This window comes from Nomascus leucogenys, chromosome 8 (assembly GCF_006542625.1).
Source record: "Nomascus leucogenys isolate Asia chromosome 8, Asia_NLE_v1, whole genome shotgun sequence".
NCBI lineage: Eukaryota > Metazoa > Chordata > Mammalia > Primates > Hylobatidae > Nomascus > Nomascus leucogenys.
This window is the reverse complement of record NC_044388.1, coordinates 50,763,622-50,777,775: the sequence shown is the minus strand read 5'-3', so window position 1 is coordinate 50,777,775 and position 14,154 is coordinate 50,763,622. Positions and strand designations below refer to the sequence as shown.

At 40.7% G+C, this 14,154-nt stretch overlaps 1 pseudogene; it reads right to left on the bottom strand.

The window, feature by feature from the left end:
- Positions 1 to 13,441: 13,441 nt before the first annotated feature.
- LOC115836335 lies at positions 13,442 to 13,754 on the bottom strand (annotated as a pseudogene).
- Positions 13,755 to 14,154: the final 400 nt, after the last annotated feature.

The window sequence follows — 14,154 nt, the reverse complement described above, 5'->3', positions numbered from 1 at the left end:
AAGTACTCTTTTCAAAAACAAATTCAAAAGTAAAGTTAAATGCAGTCACATTACAGAGATAGTAGCAACAATATTTGGTTAACATAACTTCCCAAAATGTAATGTGTGGTTCAAATAAATTTGTTGGGAAGTGAATGTTTGCAGTAGAAGAGTATAAGCAGATATAAACATCAGAACCTTTATGATTAAATCAACAGAACGCCATTGAAATGTTCTATATCAATGAAGAATGGCTTTAAAGTACAATGCTTTAGTAAACACAGACCCTCACTTTAATCAGTAATTTTAAACTTCCCTTTCACCAAACATTTCACGAATGCCTGCCAGCATGAGATACAATCGGTTAATGTAAGGTTCACTCTCTTCTCCTTTGTCTCCGCTATACACATATTTTGAAAATGAAAAGACAAAAAAGTGGAAACCAGGGTATTTACAAACGTAATTATTAGCACCACAAAGATCCATAATTCCCATTACTTTATACGTATATTGGAAATGGTTTGTAGCTGCATATGATACCAATACGTATTCACTCCTATCAAAAGGTAACAGTCACACCTAAAGGCACATTTCTGTGAAAGCCATTTCACAAAACCGGAAAAAAACTGAATTTTGAAATGATAGGGCTTTGCATACTTCTGCCAGGTGTTTTATTTTTATCGCATAGTTTCTGTAAGAGAAATTTAGACACAAATAGTCTTTCTCAATTAGGCCAGCTGGTGGCGGTGTTGACTGCATACCAAAACAGCCTAAACCTGGCAGGAGCTTCTCATTGTTTCAGAAGAGTATTTCCCAAGAAATACAAATGAGTTCATCTTATCTGTGTTTTGAAACTTTCAAAGATACGATTCCCTCGTATCAGCGACTACTGTGAACTCCCTTTGTAAAGCATGATGATCCATCTATTTCTCTTGGCTCTGTGTACAGCATTCAAGAGACAGGACGTGTTTCATTTCCAAGCCTTAGTTAATCGATGGATATACATTTTATCTGTTCACAGCTAGAAAAGCACCACTGTTTACCTTGCCCATGACAGGGCTTTGAAACTACATGGGAATTTTCCTATAAGCAGAAGAAAGGGCAACATCTGCATGAGAGAAACACAAGTTTATATGTGGAGTTAGAAACATTAAAATCGTCCAGGCTGCTGTCAGATTAATGTGTATACAGACCCACTCTGGATATGCAAATCAGGATCTTCCCACAAACTTCTCTTTAATTGTACTTTTACTTGATATGTCCTTATCTCTGTGTGTGTGTGTGTGTGTGTGTGTGTGTGTGTGTGTGTTTAATCTGCCTACTTAATGGAACAATCTCTGACATCAGGGCTTTGAATCATGCCAACAAGATAAACTGAAACAGATCATATTGTCAAAGATGCATTTATAAACATAAATACTTCTGTATAATCTGAATAAAATTTTCTCTTTTCTTATTACCAAAGTTCTCAGGTTTACTTACATACTCCTCTCCTTTCCATATGCATTGCTGAGTTAGTTGTTCATTCCTTTTCTGTAGAATAGAGTTGGCAAATTTTTCTCAAAAGATCAGATCATAAATATTTCAGGCTTTGGGGACCAAGAGGTAAAGTCGAGACTATTACGTGGGCACCTACATAACCACTTAAAAACGTAAAAGCCATTCTTAACTCAAGAGTAGTACCAGATGCAGAGGAAGGGCAGATGTGGCCTTGCAGGCCAAAGTTTGCCAATCATCTTCTAGAGAATAAATTCTATCATGGATGTATGTATATTTTTCCAGTAAAATCCACAAAGACTGGCAGAAAAAAAGACTCTAGCCTGTATATGATGTTAAAATTTTTCTAGTTAAAAAATTTTCCAATTTAAAGCTACATATTAGAATTTGATACTAATCATTTATACTTTTTTAAAATGCATACTATTATCACTAAGAAATAAAAATCCTGGACCTGAGATCAGAAAATTTGGCCCAAGAGACACTCATAATGCTGCACAATGGGCTGTGTGTGGCGACAGGGGCAAGAGAAAACAACTGGAAACACCCCCAAATAAATAACCATAATGCTGTGCACAACATATCAAGCACAGCAGGCAATTTTCAGTAACTACCTTACAGCGTGTTTTAAAACTTAGTGTTGACAACACAACATTTTTTTCTTGTTATTGTTAAACATTTTTAATTTTATTTGTTTTAATTGACTAATAACAATTATACATATTCATGGAGTTCATGATGATGTTTCAATACATATAAAGTGAGTGATCAGATCAGGGTAATCAGCATTTCCATCATCTCAAACATTGATCATTTCTTTGTGTTGGGGACATTCCATAGGCACCAATACTTTAAATTTTAAATTTAGAATTTATATATTTTTGACAATTATTAGCACTGTAGGTTTTCAAGAAAAGATCCCCCTTCTTGTAGACTTGGGACCGTGCAGGGAGCGCTCCGGAGGCCAGGACAAAGGGTATCAGCAATGGGCTGGTGTTGATGTCTCCTCCCTGGAGATCTGAGGGAATGAGGAACTAATCTGTTGAACTAACTTGGAATGAATCATGAGTTTTGGGTTCACACTTTGGTTTTTTTTTTTTCCTTTCACCAGCAGCATAGGGTATTTTGCAAACTAGATTAGCTAGTAGAAAAGGAATGGCATGAAATAACAGGCTCACTCAATAATTATTTATCTTTGACTTTGCAATACTGTCAAAAATATTCTCAGAAGCTTACTTTTTGAAAATGAAGAAAAGAAACTTGATATGCCTGCATACTGGGCCCTGACTTAGAGCTAATAGGGACCTTCAATATCATCTAGTTCAGCCCTCTTAGTTCACAGGTGAGTAAATGACAGCCCAGAGCACTTGAGTGGCTTGCCCAAGGTCACAGAGCAAGGAACTAGCTATTCCAGGCTGATGCATAATCAATCTACTTAACAGCAAGCTTTCTAGCTCCAAGGACAGAACCAAAAGCAAGTTATTTTTCTTGAAATGAATGGGTCTTTACTTAGACTCACAAGGTAAGAGAAAAATATGAGCTATTTTGAATGCCTTCCAGCATTGTCCAGAAACCCAATAAAAATGGGAATTAAGGGATACAACTCTCACTACTACTCCAGGCAGGACAGGTACAAGCTGTGGAGAGCTGGGGGTTCCGGGGGAAGTGGGAGGTGGGTGGGGGGTTGGGAGCTGGCCTGCAGATGCCCAGGAACCTGAACCCTGCCTCCTCCAGTGGTCACCAGCCACACTGTGTCTGAGGGTCTCCAATGCTGGCAGAGACCTGCAGCCTGTGTCATTGCCTCCGACTGTTCCATTCAGCAGCCACCGGGCCCTCCCTTTTGTGGAATCAAAGGGAAGCATCAGCAGAGACCAGGCATCTCAAAGCTGGGCTCTCCAAACATCACGAGATCAACTCCTTAAACATAGGAAGCCAAGCCTCTCGCCTTTCACATTTAAACATATCAAACTGCTGCGTTCTAATCAAGTCAAGCAGCCAGTGTTGTTTTTAAGACTTAGAGTCTCTACTTTATGGGACACTGTGATCCATACAATAAATTTTTATCACAAAGTGGCATTTGCTCAAGAGGTTCCCGGCTACTGAAGTGGATTACCCTTGGGCCCTCTATCAAGATGGCTTCATGTCTGGATTCCAGGTGACTTGGATAGTTTTCACTCTACTAAATCACACTACCTATAACCCACCTGATCTCCTGTGAGTGTCAGAGTTGCACACCCTGCTCTGCAGCACCATAACGACAAGAGAACCCAACCTTGTAGAGTCAGTGTGATGGTCTGGGGACATAGGAGATGCCCCTTTCTACACAGAAGGAAGATTATAGTACTGGTGAGTTTTTTTCCCATAATTGTCATCCAACAGAAATGTCAATCTCCAAATGTATGGCCAACAAGCACAAAAAGAAATGCTCGGCATCACTGATCACCAGAGAAATGCAGGTCAAAACCACAATGAGACACCATCTCACACCAGTCAGAATAGCTATGGTTAAAATGTCAAAAAAATAACAGATGCCGCTGAGGCTGCAGAGAAAAGGACATGCTTATACACTGCTGGTGGGAATGCAAATTAGTTCAGCCCCTGTGGAAAACAGTTTGGAGATTTCTCAAAGAAGCAAAAATAGAATTACCATTCAACCCAGCAACCCCATGACTGGCTATACACCCAAAGGAAAATAAATCACAAAAGACAACTGCCCTTGTATGTTTATCACAACACTGTTCTCAAGAGCAAAGACATAGAAACAACCCAGGTGACTATCAATAGCAGACTGGATAAAGAAAATGTCGGCCGGGCGCGGTGGCTCATGCCTGTAATCCCAGCACTTTGGGAGGCCGAGACGGGTGGATCACGAGGTCAGGAGATCAAGACCATCCTGGCTAACACGGTGAAACCCCATCTCTTTTAAAAAATACAAAAAAATTAGCCGGGCGGGTGCCTGTGGTCCCAGCTACTTGGGAGGCTGAGGCAGAAGAATGGCATGAACCTGGGAGGTGGAGCCTGTAGTGAGCTGAGATCGTACCACTGCACTCCGGCGACAGGGCACGACTCCTCTCAAATAAATAAATAAATAAATAAATAAATAAATAAATAAATAAGAAAGAAAAAAATGTCAAATTTATACACCACGGAGTACTACAAAGTCACAAAAAAGAATGAACACATGTCCTCTGAAGCAACATGGATGCAGCTGAGGCCATTATCCTAAGCGAATTGACACAGAAACAGAAAACCAAATACTGCATGTTCTCACTTTTTTTTTTTCTTTTGAGACAGGGTCTTGCTCTGTCTCAAAAGCCCAGCCCAGGCTGGGGTGCAGTGGCATGATCACAGCTCACTGCAGCCTCAATCTCTCAGGCTCAAGCAATCCTCCCACCTCAGCCTCCCAGGTTGCTTGGACTGCAGGTGTACGCCACCATGCCCAGGTAATTTTTAAAAAATTTTGTAGAGACAGTGTCTTGCCATGTTGCCCAGGCTAGTCTCAAACTCCTGGGCTCGAGTGGTCCTCCCACCTTGGCCTCCCAAAGTGCTGAGATTATAGGCGTGAGCCACCACACCCAGCCTGTTCTCACTTATAGGCTAAACCAATGTTTAGCTTCACCACAAAAGGACACGAAGACGGGAAAAACAGACATTGGGGACTCCAAAAGGAAGGAGGCTGGGGGCATGGGCTGAAAAACTACTCATCGGGTACTATGTCTGCTATTTGGGCAATGGGATCATTAGAAGCCCAAACCTCAGCATTACACAATATGCCCTTGTAACAAACCTGCACCTGCGCCCCCGAATCTAAAATAAAAAGTAAAATTGAAAAACAAATACATACATAAATAAACAAAATGGAAAAAAAAAGAAATGTCAATCTCCCCTTCAAAATGCAAGGTTAGGACATTTTCTCAGCTAACTACTGAGCTCCCAAGGTTTTTATTTTAAACTAAATTTAATGTTGACAAATATTTACAACTATTCCTATTTGGATGCTGTATATACTCTATACTACTGTAGCTGTTATTAAGAATATTATGTCCATCATTTTTCTCCAAAAATTTCAGAACGTTCTATTAAATCCTAACACAAATTTCCCTCAACCCTACATTGCCCCATAATCCTTATCTTGGGTGTGCCTCAAATATAACAAAAGAGGCTAAGGTATACAGACAGCCAGAGCAGGCGACATGATTATGAATGGAGGGTCTTCTGACACCTCAGGAGATAGTCCCCCCACTCCTGGTATGCATTTAATATTACAATTCCATTTGCAGAATAGATCTCTCCCAACTAAATTTGCAGGATTGGTGTCAGAGAACAGGAAGAGCCCAAAGGTTGTGGTTAAGGGCTGAGAGACACAAAAAGCCTACGGATTACTTGAAATCCCAATGACTTGTGAGTTGTTACCGTGAGGAGGTTGAACAAAGGCAGCAGGGTTCAATGTATAAAGAGTGTCTACTAGCAGATGATGAGGACGGCCATCTGCAGTTAAGCTAATTCACTTTGAGTGTTTAAGCATAACAGGATATCGTGCCCTTTGTCCTTCTACACAACCCCTTCTTTGATATGAATCGAGGAATTTTTGTCTTCATTATTTTTCTGTTCTCCGTGTGTGTGTGTGCGCACGTGTGTGTGTAAGATGGGAAGATCTTCTTTCCAGTTTAAGATATCCCGAAGTGTCCTTGTCCGTAGGTGGTTGACTGGGGAGTGGGCTACCCAGCTGTTTGATCTGCAAGGCCACAGTTTACTTTGGATCTTGCCTCGTTTTTGTTCTAAAGCCCTTGCAACATGCTGTGCCTGGTGTTGTTGCTCATCTCAAGTGCTATTCTCCATTCTCATTTCTGTTTTTGAATTAGGTCTCCAACTTCAGGTTCAACTCCATTGACAAAGCCAGATGAAAGGGCTGCTGCTACCTCAGCACCTCTGTAACGCTCAGCTGTCATCCAAAGTTGTTTTCTAGTCTATCTCAGAAACCTCCCATAGTGTCATCTTTTTTCTTTGTTTGTTTGCATGATTCAATTATGCTCCAGCAGATTTGTATTGAAAACATTTGGGGTATGACTTTTAGGGCACTTGACCTACATTTTGGGTAGGTCCCTTTTTTTGACTGTCAGGTTTATTGTGGAAAGGGGAATCCTATAAGGTATCTTTCCTGGTCAGTCCAATCAGCTTTTACCCTCCAAGCTTTAGCATCGGAGGTTCTGACCAACATGTGTACACACTGATGAATGTACAAGGTACACATGTGTACAACACGTGTACAAAGTCAGGGATCCCTGGGTCATATGCTTCCAGAGGAATTCTAAACTTTTCTAATAAATATTTGCTGGTCTTCTTTGGCTTTAAGGAGATCATTTGTTTTTTCAACTTAAAAAAAAATACAGACAGGGTCTCACTGTGTTGCCCAGGCTGGTCTCAGACACCTGGGCTTAAGCAATCCTCCTGCCTCGACCTCCCTAAGTGCTGAGATTACAGGCATTAGGGAAATCTTTAATTATACCTCTTAATTCAGACCAGGTCCAAGGCTTAATTCTACAGTTGCCCCACATAACTGGTTTGCAAGAGGAGTTTTAGGAGGGTCGTTTGGGAAAAGTAGGAGGTCTGGACCAAGGGAAGATGAGGGAGGCGGTGTGGGTGTGGAAGGACAGTGATCAGAGCATAAAAGGAAAAGAGAGCTGGATATTAGGAGACAATCAAGGGAGCATGGAGGGGGAGGTTTTCCAGAAAAATGAGTCTACTGTGTTCTTTCTTACATTTGTCGAATTGCTCATTAGCTTTGGTCAATGAATCTTTTAGTGAAGCACTTTGTACTTCAGAATTTTATCTGGAGGTGTGCCAATCAAAAAATGCCACCCATTGGGCCGGAAGAACACTATTTCATTTCTTCTCAAACAGACCATTTTGTTCAAATGAAATGTTCTGCCGAGTGGCCACTGAAGGCCCAATCACCCTTGGTGAAGTTATGCCATTTAGAGAAACAGGCACAAGAATTTAGACTGAGTCAGGTTGCATATAAGAAGCAGGAGTGTTTTGAGGTAGAGGAGAGGATTCAGACTTCGAAGGCCCCTGAGAGCTGGTGAGGGTTGGAAAGGATGTAATGCTCTGTACCTCCTGTCTCGGGCCCCTAGACTGACAGGTGGCCCCCCCGAATGCAGGCTTCACAATCTGCTCTCCCAGCAGGCAGAAAGCCAGAGAGAATGCTGTCTCTGGATCAAAGTCAAGCTCTCAAGACACAAAATCCAGATGGATCAAAGTCAAGCTCTCAAGACACAAAATCCAGACAGAAGGAGAACCTCATCTGGTTTTATTGGTTACCCATAGCTGAGTTTGTCCAAGTGGGTGCCTGTCAGTGAGAACCACAGCTCACAGGTACGTGAGCAAAAAGGACTGACAAAGAATGGTATGATTCCACCAAGGCTGCCAAACAAATGGGAACTAATACCCAGTTATTAACAAAAGCTGGATACCAAAGTGAGCATAGTCAAGGAACTCAACACAAAGAGAATGGGGTTTAGACTCAGGGCTGACTTAGCACATCCGTGCTTCCAGTAGCAAGACACAGGGGGCCTCTGTGGGTACCAGACCTGGCTGAAGGTTGAGTCCAGGACAACAGAGTGTGCAGACCTCCACTGTTAACTACGGAAATACATGAAGACCAACCAAGTGAGAACAAGCAAAGACTATTTATTCAGAGCTTGCCATAGCAAGGGCGTCACCCACCATCTGGCATTTCGGCAGAGACTCAAAGGCAAGCAGAGAGGTAGGAAAGCTTTATAGTAGAATAAAGAGAAGCTTTCAAGTGCGTGTTGATTGGAGGATGTAGGCATGGGAAAGCTGGAGGCAGCTAACTAGAAGTGGGGCCTCCTATGTGATTGTTAGGGTACATATTTGACTTTCTCTGATTGGCTGTTAGTTGGAAGCAGGAATAAAAATTAGAGAAGCTGTCAGTCATCACTCAAGTTCTTGACATGTTATGGTGGCTCATGCCTGTAATCCCAACACTTTGGGAGAGCAAGGTGGGTGGATCACTTGAGCCCAGGAGTTCAAGACCAGCCTGGGCAGCATGGTGAAACCTTGTCTCTACAAAAAATAGAAAAAAAAAATTAGCCAGACATGTTGGCTGTAACTGCAGTCCCAGCTATTCAGGAGAATGAGGTGGGAGGATCACCTGAGCCCAAGAGGTCAAGGCTGCAGTTAGCCATGATCACCAGTGCACTCCAGCCTGGGTGACAGAGTGAGACATGGTCTCAAAAAAAAAACAAGTTCTTAACATTTTGGGCCAATTGTTACAGAGATTATTGCTGCAGTTCGTGGATCTGAATTCTATTTTTATATAGCCTGGCCATTGTCCACTGGTCTGTTTGGTCTCTCAGCACATAGCCTTCAACCCAGCACTTTTGTTCCCATGTGAATGAAATGAACCATGTACAAGGTTATGCATGGCAACATTGTTTTGATAGACAAAAGTTGGAAAACAACCAAAATGTCCATAATCAGGGCACAGGATAAATGAGTGAGGCTGCCCCCCTATAATGGAGTACTAAATCGGTGTCCCCTTAATGTGCTCCCAAAGCCCATTGGCCATGCTTTGATGACAGCACTCATCACATGGTGTCCATTTATACGTCTGATTCCTTAACTTCACTCTTAAGGACTCAAAACAAATTTTAACTTTCTCTATGTGTCTGCTTAACACTTGTCAGGTGAGAGCAAAACATGGGGAACCTGTTCCTCTCCAAGCAGAGGATAGGCAGTCATAAAAAGCAGTACAGAGTTTAAATTTCACTAACAGAAAAACACAATTCAGTAAATTAAAGCAATTTTTTTGAGGAAAAATTGTATTCTACTATAAATTTGGACATTAGACTACATTTACAAAAGCAATAGAAGTGTTTAATTCAAATGAAATAAGGTTCTAAAAGCAGGGGTCAGCACAGTTTTTCTAAAAGGGGTCACACTAAATATTTTAGGCTTTGAGGACCATATTGCATTTGTCACCTGTTCTTTGATTTTTTAAAAATAAACTTGGCTGGGCGTGGTGGCTCATGCCTGTAATCCCAGCACTTTGGGAGACCGAGGTGGGTGGATCACCTGAAGTCAGGAGTTTGAGACCAGCCTGACCAACATAGTGAAACCCCATCTCTACTAAAAATACAAAAATTAGCCCCACGTGGTGGCATGCACCTGTAATCTCAGCTACTTGGGAGGCTGAGGCAGGAAAGAGAATCGCTTGAAACCAGGAGGCGGAGGTTTCAGTGAGCCAAGATCGTGCCATTGCACTCCTGCCTGGGCAAAAGAGGGAACCCCGTCTTAAAAAAAAAAAGAAAAGAAAAAAAAAACTTTTAAAAATTGGGGCTTGCAGATCCCTGTCTAACAGCCAAAGTTCATTGACTTCTTTCTGTTCTTAAGAGACCATTTTGGAAATCTAAGTATAATATCTAAGTATGAATATTAAGGATACTAAATAGGTTTTTTCAGACAAAGTAACCATACAAGAAAAGAGATTGAATTGACTACTGAAACTTTAGAGTTAGAAGCACCTCCAGAACTTGTTAAAACTCAAATTGCCATGGGGTCCAATTTCCAAAGTGATGCTCATGTTTTTTGTCTGGGACCACATTTTGAGACCTGTTGCTGGATAGGCTAAAAGCTTTCCAAATCCTTATTTTTGCTGCATCATGAGGAGATTCTTGTCATCCCTGTGAGCAAAGTTCCTAGGAACAAATTCCCCTCCCAGCAGCCAGTGTATTGGGCGCTTTGTAGCTGTCACACGGAAACTTCACAGACACACCCAAATCTGAGGACAAAAGGAAAATGTTGTCTAACCGGCAACACCCCCTGAGGTACAGCTCTGGAACAAGAATACAGCAAGAATCTATTAATAGGAGTGATCCCTTTTGAACTGAAAAGTTCCTGTACCCCTCCCTGAAGTAAGCGCCGGTATTAAAGGCTGCCAACCCGAATGGGCCATAATGCAATATGGTGACAGCTTATGTAACCTGTGAAACTAGTTCAGCCAATCTTCAAGGACAATAGGCTTAAAATGGATTGATGTTAGAACCTTTTTAGGTGGACTTGGGTGTTCAGTTTGGTTTATTAACCTTCCTTAAGCCTGTGCTAGCCTGTGCCAATTTTTATCATAATCCTTAGCACTCTAAATGTATGGTCCTTGGGATCAAAGACCAGCTTACTTGTCTTTGTTGAGTTAATACACGTTAAGCACTTAGAACAGTACCTGTACATAATGTGTACTGTACAAATCCGAGTAATTGCTGTTATTATTCACAGCACCTAGCATGGAGCTGGGTACTTAGAAGTTCAATAAATACTTTTTAATAATGAATAAACAGTATGATGCATGGTTATGATCCCCTCAATAAAAATTTTTCTAGTTTATTTGTGGTCCTTGGAAACATTAATAATTTGGGACAGTCCAGACCGTAAGTTTCTGTTTGGGATAATGAAAAAAGTTCTGGAAATAGATAGTGGTGATGGTATTTTAGGTTGGTGCAAAAGTAATTGCAGTTTTTGCCATAGCATTCAATGGCAAAAAAGTCGCAATTACTTTTGCATCAACCTAAATACAACGTTATGAATGTACTTTTTTAAGCTTCCACATGTAAGTGAGAACATGCAGTATTTAACTTTCTCTTCTAGCCTTACTTCACTTAACATAGTGTCCTCCAGTTTCATCCACGGTGCTGCAAATGACAAGATTTCATTCTTTTTCATGACTGAATAGTATTCCAGTGTGTGTGTGTGTGTGTGTGTGTGTGTGTGTGTGTGTGTGTGCGTGTATAATTTTTCTTATCCATTCATCTGGTTTTGGACACATAGGTTGATCTAACATCTTGGCTATTGTGAATAGTGATGCAATAAATGTGGAGATGCAGATGTCTCTTCAATATAATGATTTCCTTTGCTTTGGATAAATTCTAGTAGTGGAATTGCTGGATCATATTGTAGTTCTGTTTGTAGTTTTTTGAGGAATCTCCATGCTGTTCTCCATAGTGGCTATACTAGTTTACATTTCCACCAACAATGTATAAACAATGTATAAGAATTCCCTTTTCTTTGCATCCTCAACAGCATTTTATATTTTTTTTCTTTTTGATAACAGCCATCTGAACTGGGGCGAGATGATACCTCATTGTAGATTTGATTTGCAATTATCTGATGGTTAGAGATGTGAGCACATTTTCACATATTTCTTGACCATTTTTACGTCTTCTTAGGGAAATGTCTGTTCAGATCATTTGCCTTTTTTTTTTTTTTTTTTTGAGACAGAGTTTTGCTCTTTTGCCCAGGCTGGAGTGCAGTAGCCTGATCTTGGCTCACTGCAACCTCCGCCTCCTAGGTTCAAGCAATTCTCATGCATCAGCCACCTAAGTAGCTAGGATTACAGGCATGTGCCACCACACCCAGCTAATTGTTGTATTTTTAATAGAGACAGGGTTTCACCATGTTGGCCAGGCTGGTCTCGATCTCCTGGGCTCAAGTGATCCACCCACCTTGGCCTCCCAAAGTGCTGGGATTACAGGCATGAGCCACTGCGCCTGGCCCACATGTCCATTTTTTCTTTTATTATTATTTTTTTGTTAGCTGTTGAAGTGTTGAGTTCTTTGTATATTCAGGATATTAATCCCAAATTGGATGAGTAGTTTGCATAGATTTTCTCTAATATTGTAAATTATCTTTTCACTCTATTGATTGTACCCATTGCTCTGCAGAAACTTTTTACTTTGCTATAATCCCATTTGTTTATTTTTGTTTTTGTTGCTTGTGCTTTGGATATCCTATTCATAAAATCTTTTCCCAGACTGATATCCTGAAGCATTTCCGCCAGAACAACTTCCTCTTCTAGTAATTTCATGGTTTCAGGTCTTAAATTTAAGTCTTCGATCCACTTTAAGTTGACGTTTGTATTGGGTGAGAGGTAGGGGTCTAGTTTCATCCACTTTTCCTAGCACTATTTATTAAGAAACTGTTCTTTCTCCAATAAGTGTTCTTGGTACTTTTGTCAAAAATCAGTGACTATAAATATGTGCATTTATTTCTGTTTTCTCTATTCTGTTCCATTGATGTATGTGTTTTTTAATGCCTATTTTGGTTACTACAACTTTGTAATATATTTTGAGGTCTGGTAGTGTGACACCTCCAACTTTTTTTTTTTATTTCAAACTTTATCCAGCTTTACTAAAGGTACTTTCCATAAACAATCATGGTATTTCAAGCAGGACATGGGCAGACAATCATTAACAGTACACAACAACTTTCAAACTCCCTTCTTCAGTTGACTACCAAAAATCAGAAAGCCACTATAAAACTCAATTAAGTCTTCATCTGATGCTCTGAACAGAGAAAGTTTAGAGTGAGGGTTAACATTTCACATTTAGCATGTTGTTCAACACCTTTTCATGAGCCAACCCTGGCTTTCAGGAAGTGAAATGAAAATGGCAGAATTTATCCAAAGATCCACAACCTACAAATGGTACCACTGCTCTTTTAAGGAGCACCATCTCAGTGATACCACTGGAAAGTCCAGATTGCCTGACACACTGGTAACCAATTATTGGGGATCACATCCCAACAGGTGTCTGGGTTTAAGGGAGTTAAGTCTATGCTGAAAGGTTGAAAGGGAGAAGAGGACATAAAAATGAATTTGTTTTTAATGGCTTTTGTGACAAGGTGGCCAAGTGTGTTAAAGTCAGGAAATCCCTCCTCCTAGGAGCCAAGAGGAAGTCTCTCAAAAGTGGAAGGGAAAAGTATTTTCTCCACATCAATCCAGCTTCACAGACATTCTTTTCCCAGAAACAACAATGAATTGTTCCACGTGCTAACAACATAGCTTTAAAAAAAAGTGAAACAAAATGCTGGCTTTTTATAAAACTTGATAAAAAGAGTATTTCAAACTCTACAGTCAACTCTAGAGGTACACAGTTATAAAAATGTGCACACTTCACTTGGCATCTCCAGCACCTTCAGCTTTCTGTGCCTGGTATGTTTTGGCATCTCCATTTTCTGCAGGGTTATTCCCCTCCTTGCCAGCAACAGCTTTTCCCTTTTTCCATTGGGTACCTTCTCTCCCTTCTTTTCAAGAGCCTTTTTTGGCTTGGGCTCTGGCTCTGGAAGGGAAGGTTTAGCAGACAACCTCGCGGATCTTCTCAGTGGTTCGTCTTTCACCTTGGCTTTATCTCCTTTAGCATCCCCTTCAACCTTTGTCTTGGGCATGATGGCAGCAATGGCAGTGGGATGTAGGCACTTGGCAAGGGATGCAGTGGCCTGTGGGCTTTGGTCAGCCCAGGGGGCATTCTCACCCTTCTTATTTGATACCTCCAACTTTGTTCTTTTTGTTTGGGATTGCTTTAGATATTCAAAGTCTCTTGTAGTATAATATACATTTATGATTTTTTTCTATTTCTGTGAAAAATGTCATTGGTATTTTCATAGGGATTACATTGAACCTGTAGATTGCTTTGGGTAGTATTGTCATTTGACAATATTAATTATTCCAACCTATAAGCATGGGGATGTCTTTCTATTTGTTTGTATCCTCTTCAATTTCTTTCATCAAAGTTTTGTAGTTTTCCTTACAGCAGGCTTTCACCTTCTTGGTTACATTACTGGGTAGTTTATTTGTTTTGTAACTATTGTAAATGGGATTGCCTTGTT